Here is a 10,456-nt window from a genome sequence, read left to right on the forward strand (position 1 = left end):
GTGATCTATACCTTTCCTGCTGTAACACTGCAAATTTCCCCATTGTGGGACTATGAAAGGACATCTTTATCTTTATCTTTAAAAACCTTGTGTTGGTGCTTGTTAAATAATTTTCCATAAGATTAAGATGGTGAAACAAAAATTTAAAAAGTAAATTCTGTAACAATTAAACATCGAATACTAAATTATTCCTAAAACAGTTAAATGAATCTTGAAATTAATAGTGAATTATTGTAGTTCAATGAATACTAAAACGAATAATGAAATATTAAAGTACTTAAATAAATACCCAAATCATTTTCGAACACAATAACAGTTAAGTAATAAAAGAGTGACATGTTTTAATTTAAAATTTACAACCACATCGCAACTTGTCAAAAAAGCCTGTAAAAAGGCAAAGGTGCAAATATGTTGACATAAAGTATCACTTTATCATGTCAACTGTTAATAATAGGGAAATACATTTGGAATACTATCCAACCAACAACATGGTGTCAGATGTATAAACAAAACCAGCAACAAAAGTCAAATTCAATACATCTCTCAAGTTCATATTTGGGAACTAAAATGTTTGGTCATACGCATACGGTTTAAATCTTAGGTTTTTTTCTATGTTTCGAAGAAGATAACAATGATTTGCATCGCAAGTGGCGACATCTGTTGGTGAGTTGATGACAGTGCTCCACAAAGCCAGCAGCCAATCATATCACAGCGGGGTGTGTCTTGTTCTTCCGCTTTCGTGCCGAACGGACTGCGGTTTTCTCGAAGGAAAAAAACGACGCCATCTTTCATTCGTCTCGTCGAACAAAAAGAAGCACACGAGTTATCGCCAAGCAGAGATCAAGTGCGGATATTTTGGAATTATCATTTGAAAATGTGCGCAAGAACGACACCCAAGTACAAAGAGGAACTTTGTGGAAAAAAAGAAGAGAACGAGCAACATCTTCAACTTCTGGGAGAAGGTTGCAAGCAGCCTCGTGTTGTGCTACACAAAGCAGGTTTGTCATATGCTTCTGGCCATTTCGGAAAATAGTCCAAAGCAGCTAGGACATAACGGTTGCCTGTGTTAGTGCGTGAAAATGGGCCCATTCTGGCCCCCGCAATCCTCTCCATCGGCGCGCCCACTGCTAGCTGTTGGAGGTGGGCACGAGACCGGCCTGGTGGACCCTTGTGCGCTGTGCAGAGGTCACAACGGCGACAAAAGTCCTCAACATCTCGCCTTAATTGACCCCAATAGAAACTTTGCCGGAGTCTGCGAAGTGTTTTTGACACACCAAAGTGTCCTGCCTCTGCAGGCCCATGAGAGGCTTTCAACACAGCCTCTCTCAGAGCCCTGGGGATGACCACCTGCCATCTATCCTCCCCAGTAGCAGGCTCCTTCCAAGCTCTCTGGAGCACCCCATCCTTGACCTGAAGAGTCCCAATCTTTGAATACAGTCCTTTAGTGGCAGGCGAGTGTCCAGTGACCTTCTCCCACTTAGGGTTTTGACCCGACTCGACCCACTTTAATACAGGTCGGAGGTCAACATCCTGTTGCTGCTGCTTCCTCCATTCGGGTGCCTCCACAACCTGCACCTCCCTACATACGGGGTCGACATGATCATGCGCGGGACTTTGCTCATCACCACAAAGTTCCTTCTCTCGGGTTTCTCTGTTCTCGCAGAAGCGGTAGCCAGCAAGAGCACAAGGGCGTCGAGACATAGCGTCAGCGTTGGCATGGCAATTTCCAGTCCTGTGCTCCACTTGGAAGACACATGGTGCCAGTTCTTCAAGCCAGCGTGCAATCTGTCCTTCAGGCTCCTTAAAAGACAATAGCCACTGGAGTGCCGCATGGTCAGTGTGTACAATTAGGGGAAACCCGACAGACAATATCGAAAATGGCTAATGGCTCTCACAATTGCCAGCAGTTCCCTTTGTGTGACACAATAACGCCGTTCAGCCTTATTCAAGGTTTTGCTGAAGTATGCCACTACTCTCTCCCCGTCTGCCCCCACTTCACTCAAAACCGCCCCAATTCTGACATTGCTGGCATCAGTGTCCAGGACAAACGGCAGGTTGACGTCTGGGGGGACGAGAATGGGTGCCTCCGTCAGCACCTTCTTTAGCGTGCTGAAGGCCCGTCTGCACTCGGGAGTCCAGTCAAAATCAGTGTCCTTCCGCTGCAGGTAGAAAAGCGGTGCAGCTAGACATGAGAAACCCCGCACGAATCGCCTGTAATAGGATGCCAGCCCAAGGAAGCTCTTCAGTTCACGCGGGTTGCTGGGAGTAGGCCAGTCCCTCACGGCTCGCACTTTCTCCTCCAAAGTGCTAATGCCTTCCCTTCCAACTTTGTGTCCCAGGAACTCAAGCTCTCTTCTCATGAAGCAGCACTTGTTAGGGTGAAGCTTCAGACCCGCAGTGGAAATTCTTTGTAAGACCTGGCGCAGGGCCTCCAAGGCTGCATGGAAAGAGTTCCCATGGACCAGGATGTCATCCAAATAGACCAAACATTCCTGTCGGGGGATGCCAGCCAGCACCTTGTCCATAAGCCGCTCAATGGTAGCAGGTGCATTACACAGGCCGAAACAGAGAACTCGAAACTGCCACAACCCCCTGCCAGTCCAGAAAGCAGTCTTTGGCCTGATTTCCGAGCTGAGGGGCACCTGCCAATATCCACTGCGCAGGTCTAATGAGGAGAACCAGGACGACCCAGACACCAGATCCAGAGTCTCATCAATGCGGGGAAGTGGATAGGAGTCTTTCTTGGTCACGCTGTTTAAGGGTCTATAGTCCACACAGAACCTTTTCTTCACTGTCTTTTTTTTTTACCTTGACAACCCCTGAGGCCCAAGGGTTGTCAGATGGCTCAATGATACCAGCTTTCAGCATCTCGTCAATTGCGCTGTCCGCATCTGCCTGATGTGCAAGGGGAAGGCGGCGGAGGCGTGCTTTGATAGGTCGTGCATCCCCCGTGTCAATTTCGTGCTGCACCAAGTCTGTTCTGCCCACCTCCTCTTCTGTCAGCGCAAAAATGTCCTTAAAGTCCCACAACAGTTGCCACAGCTCGTCCTGTTGCTTGGGTTCTAAACCATCACTGTTGCGCTTCCACACTTTGCGCACTGCCGTCAATCTGTCCACTCCACCTGTCATGGGCCACGGGGCCGGGGAAGAGGAATGCTCATCAATGTGGGCATCTGATGTGGGTGGAGAAGTCATAGGAGCCAGCGGTTCATGGGTGGGATCAGACTCCTGCTGTGCAATGGCTGCGCTCGACGTCGGAAGGAATGACTTTTCAGGCTGTGTAGGGCCTCCTGGAAAAGCCAACGTGTTCCTCCCCAGGTCAAGGACGCACTGGGCTGTTCGTAGAAAGTCCAGTCCTATGATGCAGGGGTCGCGTACCGCGGCAACCCACATCCGAAAGTTCATGCATAGTCCCCCCACTTGGATAGTCACCACCCCCCTTCCAAGCATAGGGGTGAGCTCGCCAGTCACTGTTCGAAGCTTGACTTCCAATCGTGCCACGGCTGTGAATACATCAGGCCTCAACAGTGTTGCAGTGGAGCCGGTGTCGACGAGGGCTACGCAAGGAGACCCCCCAAGCGAAATGGGGACATGGCAGAAATCCCCAGCATGGGTCCAGCCAACCACCCTCACAGACTCTGCAGTATCATCTGCTTCTGGGGAAAATGGAGCCCCTGTCCCCCATCTATGTGGTTGGGTTCCATCTCCAGGAAACAAGGCGTGTTGGGACACAGGTGCAGGGGTCTGCGGTGTCCACTCTACCCAGACGCCGGCCCGTTTCCCTGACCATCTGCCTTCTTGGGGCACCGCACGCTAATGTGCGCAGGCTGGCCACACACCCAACAAACTGGAGGGCCCCGTCGGGAATGAGCACCACTGCGTGGCGACTGCAGTGTGCTAGTGCAAATAAGCTCAGTCAGCTCATCCACCCGTAATGGTTGCTCTTGGATTCGGTTCACCGGTGTGGCAGAGTGCACAACATGGCCGTTAACATGGTGTCCCCTATGACCTCTCTCTCCACGGCCAGCTCCAGTGCCTCCTGCAGAGGATGCGCCAATTGAGTCTGTATGCGCAGTTCTCTTGGGGTAATGGCCCGGATAAACTGGTCCCTGGACAGCTCACTCTGCACATCAGTCGGCATATGGGCATATGCACACCTTGACAGGGTTTCAATGTCATTCGATAATACACGCAGTGGTTCACCAGCCTGTCTTTGCCTGTTAGAGAGCTCTGAGCGTAGAACATTAGGTTGACTGCATTGTCCAAAACGCCGTCTTAGGGAACCAACCAAAGCGCCATAGTCATCTCTTTCGGCTGGGCTGAGCAATAACAAGCAGGACAAAGCTTCCTCCGGAAGACACATGGCCAGCTGCAGTGCTTTATCCTTCTCAGTCCAGCCAGCAGCCCGTGCCAAAAGTTAAAATTGGGCATGGAAAGCCTCCCAGTCTGCCCTACCGGAGTATTTTGGAGTCTTGACAGGCTGATGACGACAATGGCGGCCGTCAACCTCGTTCGCGCTTGCTCCTCCTCCAGCGTTCAATGAGCCAAAACCAGCATCGAACGCCAGCTTCCTTGCAGTCCGCCTCAGGTGGTTAACATGCTCCGAAACACTTTCGGGGTTCATATCACGGCCACATGCGCCATCGTAAGAATTGTCCACCACCTCCTCCTTGACTCGCGGGCGGCCGCCGTAACTTTCTTTACTCGTTGCCATACTGTCGTTATCACTTCTGACACCAGTGTAACGTTGTATAATAAATCAGGCCGATTTGTCCATCAGCGATCACTTTTATTATTAAGCCAGAAACAGCTGCTGTTGGCCGCAACCACGGCGATCAGAAAACTAAAAAAACAACGACAACAACATAACCTTCACTCCTGTCGCTTCCCCGCTGCATTCACAGCCTCCCCAAAAAAGAGGAAGACACAGAACCCTTGAACTATTTACAAAGTCGCTACAATATCAAAAAGTGCAAAAGAACAGAACAAAGAACAAAAGACGACTTGACAAAACTAAGCTTGACGACAAGACAGGTCAGAAAACAGGGACGAGAACGTCGGAGAGCGACAGCGGCAACGGCAAGCGACAAGGGACCAACAAGAAATGAAAGCAACCAGGGAACCAAATACAAACACAGTGTAGCTGCCGTCAAAGGCCAATCTAATTTATTTCATTCCTTTATTTCATAGTTTAATGTGGTTCAAAAGTACACTGAATGAAGACATTATTTTGTGTTTAAAATGTTAAGTAAGGTATAATTGTCAGGTGTTTTGGTTTAAAATCGTAGTAAAGGGGGGAACTTGTTTTTTCTTCCACATGTATAAACTGTTGTTTAGGGACATGGGCAGAGATGCACACAATGGCCAGAAGAGGCAATGTACCTTGAAGCGAAGGCAAGACGACAAGTCACGTTTGTGTGAAGATTTGTAAACCTTTATTCCTTTTGAGTGAATGTAGCCAATGAGGTGCTATTTACTTTAAGTTTCTTTATTGTTTTGTGAGCCATCCTTATTTGTGTGCTCTATCCGTTTATATCCAGGGGTGCACAAAACTGGTACGCAGGTACGCATGCGCAACAGAAATCAGGGATGCGTAACGTCAAGTGCGTCACGACGCGCCTTTGCGTACCTGAACACACTGCCATCAATCCACTATTTCATCAGAAGCACAACGAACGAGGTGAAAAATGCCAAAAAAAAACCCCTACAGACTTGAAGCAAATTTTTGGGTCTTTCACCACCAAAAAAGAAACAGCCAAGCGAGCCTGAGCCAAACTAGAGAGCATTTTAAAAAAAAAGTGGCTCCAAGATCTGCCGTGGCTTGTAGCTAATGATGAGCGTACTGAAATGTGGTGCAAGATTTGCCGCTCACATCCACATATAGCTGATAAAAGAGGTGCGTTTTGCTCAAAGACCTTGGTCTGCTTTTTGATGGATCCGAGGACATCACAAAAACTGAGCAGGAGATCGTTTACGTCGTGTCGGTGTCCAGTGACGGCGAATTTACCTCAGACTTCGTTGGACTAATTGAACTGGGTGCTGATCGAACCGCACAAGCCATAAGTGACGGACTAGTGAGACTTTTCGAGGACGCAGGCTTGAATAACTGGGCCGCTAAACTGGTCGCTGTGTGCACAGACGGCGCTGCCGTTAACGTTGGAGCGTACAACGGCATTGTGCCGAAACATAAGCAACTCTCTGCAGTTGGAGGCTCCCTGGTGCACATTTTGTGCACCGCAGACACTGGAGAACTGAGCCAAGTCAGGTGATCACGGTGTGCCTTACTGTGTCACATTTAAAGCTGTTGCAGTTTTATTTACAGAAAGGTGGTGCAAAAAAAACACTGAAACACTGAAGAAATTGTGCAAAGAAAATGGGATCTCTTTTGTGTAGTAGGTTTTATAACGTCAGGAGGACATCGAGGAAGAAAAAAAAAGACGTGAGTACCCCACACTAGACTGGTTTTATCGCCATCTACTGTTTAATAAACAACGACTTTTAACCTTTGTGGTATATTATTGTTGTAGATGTGCGGGTCTGGCCCCGCTTCCCTCCGGACAGGTCGACAAGCAAGGCTGGAGTGGTGATATAAAAAAACTTCTGAGACACTCTGGTGGTTGGAAAAAGATTGTATTGGTGTCAAATTGGCTGATGCCAGAAGTTCCCCCAAGAAAGGGTGTGTCCCCCCCCTCTCGAGCTTTCCCCTCTTATAGGGAAAGCAAACAAAAGATATAAATATGCAGTTCTCCCCTGTTACATATGCATTCTCATCCTACTTGCCCTTACATGGCCATCCAAAACCCTCAAGGACGAGAACAGATGAGGACTCCCCTTATGTTGCTCCTCGGCGCCATCTCGTCTAAACCGGGACCCATTCCTGTATATCCATCCCTTGATAAGTCGGGGACCCCTGTCGAAATCCCTGACCTGACATAATCTATGTTGAGGCCCACTGCAGTTCAGAATCGTAACTCATTGTAGTGGCGGCTCAACGCAAGATTATACATTCACCAGAGCAACAGTTGCGCTATGTTAGAAGTAGAAATGAAGAATTATTCCCGTCCATAAGTTACAACGTATGGAAATACAAACATAAAATGTTGTTGGGTTTCACACCTGTTTCACACTCTTCACTTTGCCAGCTTTCTTGTTTGTCACTTTTTCCTGTTTGCTTGTGTTTTGGGTTGCGATTTTTGATTGGCTCTCTTCATCACTGAGGCCAGCGTCGATCTGTAGTCACTCAATGTCGGTGTAATGTGTGCAAAAATATACTTTATTTCTAAAGCGCATGTCACGTATATGGGTTTAAACTTGAATTGTTGTCTGTTTTGTTTTTTCAGCGTTACCAGTTTACATTAAGTACACTAAAGTCCATCAAAGGCTATTAATTACATAAATCCGACAATAAAGCATAACTTTAACTCTATTCATGGAAGTAAAGTTTAATTTAGGCTATTAAGTAACTCAGTGGTGGGCCTTCAAGGCCTTCTCTGTTGGCCAAACATAATCAATAAAAAAAAATGATCAGAATCTTCACATTGATGTCATATTATAGCTGAGCGTTGTATTTTTAGGTGAGAGTTTTGAATCCAATCGGAATTCCGCTCGCTCGTGTTGCTGGGCAGGTTTCACAATACCAGGAGCGGGCATTATGCGTTCCGAGGCCTTAAGATGCAATTGTGCGAGCATCTCTTCTGTCAAAGTCAATGAGCTTTCATATTTGTTCGACGGTTGCGATAGCCAATCAGATCACGAGTTGGTTACAGTGAGCCTTTTCGCTGGCCTTATGCTGAGGGTGATGAACGCGTTTTGTGATTGGATGCTCACTCGTGAGGGGGCAGCGCTGTGCCGAATCAACACACCCAAAAGTCGTAACTGGCGACCGTTCGAAAATCTGAAATATATTCTTGCTTTTTTTAAACCACAATGGCCAAAGGAGGGAAAAGTGTGAATTTAATTGCAGATAAACTTGCAAGGACATTTTCAAGTCGGACCTTTCAAGAGAAGCTATATCGTCCAACACTCACTTAGTGGTGCTTAAGTGTGTTTCTGGATATTATTTGTCCAGCCGTGGTGTCATAAATGATGGTATTTTGATGGGGATTCATTCAAGTAGGACAAAGTAGGACTTCACTGAAGGCACCTTAAATTACTTCCATACCCTGGAAGGTCACTGACCTGGCGAGAGAATTGCCCCCACCATAAACAATGCTCAGGCCTATTTTCTCTAAGGGCAGTATCTGGTTACATCGGAACTTCAGAACCAAGACTGGTCACTTCTGTGAGCTCCAGTCCCTTCATAGTTTCATAAAGAGAATTACTTCCCATATCTAAATTAGGCCATTTAAAAATACACAACTTTTTTTTCCATTTATTTCAATGTATATTTAAGCTTTCTTATGTAATAATACAATATTTATTCAATTATTTTAATGTTAAATTATATCAATATTAATTTAAACCTTTTTATTTCACACTTGAATATTTCTTAACAAATTTGTTCATTTGAATATGTATGCAATTTAAATTATTCCATCCATCCAGCCATTTTCTGCCGCTCATCCAGGGTCGGGTTATTGAATTTATTTAATAGATAAGTATTTTTTCTAATTCAATATTTATTTCACGATTAGGACTCTTTTGAATTAGTTCAATATTTATAAAATGTTTCTATATTTCTTATTAATTGAATCAAGTCTGTATGTGGTTGCCAATTTTAAATTTTAATAATTCCCTATATCAATATATAAATAATCCAATGTATAAAAAATATAATAGAGCATGAAAAAAAATATTTGGTAGATTTGACAAAATGAGTTTTTCCAAAGTGAGATTCTGCTTAGCAACAAACCCCAAACGCTTGATAGAGCTCAACCTAGAAAGTGGTTTTAGCTCGTCAGAAATTTATTCAGAAAGCGAAATATTAAATGTATGTGAGGGGATATTTGAAGAGTTTGAGTTTTGTTCAATGGACCATACATATACGAGCCAGCCAAACACAGCGAGAAAACCAGCGCTGACTCCAGTCGCCATCAGATTGCCAACTCCTGACATACCAAAACCTTTGAGAGAAACTGAGATGATTTGCGTTTCTCTTTCTGGTTCTTTTTAGAGTTCAACTTCTAGTTCAGTTTTTCACCTTTTCACACAGCGTAATGAAAGCCAGTTGAGCAAGTGGAACAAGTGATTTTATTGATGATTGTGGAAGGCACCGATTTCATAAGCACAGTTTCTTCTCACACCTTTTCCATTAGGTACGATTAAAAAGACAACTGAAAAGCATAACGTTAACAAATGTTGTTCCAGGCAAAGGCAATTAATTTCCTTTACATGTTTGATGTAAACACACAAAACAAATCATGATCACTCAGACACATTGCTTCTTCTGGCACAGATCACATTGGCTTAATGTCAATAAAAAAGCTTTGCAAAATTGAATTTATCATATTTTATTCAAAATCAAAATTTACATCTTACCACAAAGAGTCAGTTCCTTCAGTTATTTGTTTTCTTTTTTTTAAGCTTCAAGGATCGCTGCTTTTCTCACCAGCACAATTGTGAATCTCCGCATGCTGTTTAGTGGAGAATTTTTTAGCACAAACGCTGCAACTGAATGGCTTGTCTCCACTGTGTGTTCTTGTGTGGCGTCGTAAATGCGACTTTCGAGAGAAGCTCTTGGCACAAACTGAGCAGGAAAAAGGTTTTTCTCCACCGTGTGTTCTTCTATGTTTTGTTAAAGTTGACCTATCAGAGAAGCTTTTGCCACAAACTGAGCATGAAAAAGGTTTTTCACCACTGTGTGTTCTTGTGTGGATTGTTAAATAAAACTTTTGAGAGAAGCTTTTACCACAAACCAAGCAGGAAAATGTTTTTTCTCCAGTGTGTGTTCTTGTGTGAATTATTAAATGAGACTTTCGAGAGTAACTTTTGCCACAAACTGAGCAGGAAAAAGGGTTTTCTCCACTGTGTATTCTTGTGTGGTATTTTAAACTTGATTTTAGAGAAAAGCTTTTACCACAAACCAAGCAGGAAAATGTTTTTTCTCCAGTGTGTGTTCTTGTGTGGCTTGTTAAATTTGCCTTATGAGAGAAGCATTTTCCACAAACTGAGCAGGAAAAAGGTTTTTCTCCAGTGTGCGTTCTTGTGTGGATTGTTAAACTTGAATTTTGAGAGAAGCTTTTACCACAAACTGAGCAGGAAAAAGGTTTTTCTCCAGTGTGCGTTCTTGTGTGGATTGTTAAACTTGAATTTTGAGAGAAGCATTTTCCACAAACTGAGCAGGAAAAAGGTTTTTCTCCAGTGTGCGTTCTTGTGTGGATTGTTAAACTTGAATTTTGAGAGAAGCTTTTACCACAAACCGAGCAAGAAAAAGGTTTTTCACCACTGTGTGTTTTTCTGTGCCCTTTTAAAGACAACTTTGAAGTTAATGAGTCAGTGTGGCATGTCCTTTCACCTT

The sequence above is a fragment of the Idiotropiscis lumnitzeri genome, chromosome 2, assembly GCF_059441095.1.
Source record: "Idiotropiscis lumnitzeri isolate Australia: NSW breed Sydney's pygmy pipehorse chromosome 2, RoL_Ilum_1.0, whole genome shotgun sequence".
NCBI classification, from domain to species: domain Eukaryota; kingdom Metazoa; phylum Chordata; class Actinopteri; order Syngnathiformes; family Syngnathidae; genus Idiotropiscis; species Idiotropiscis lumnitzeri.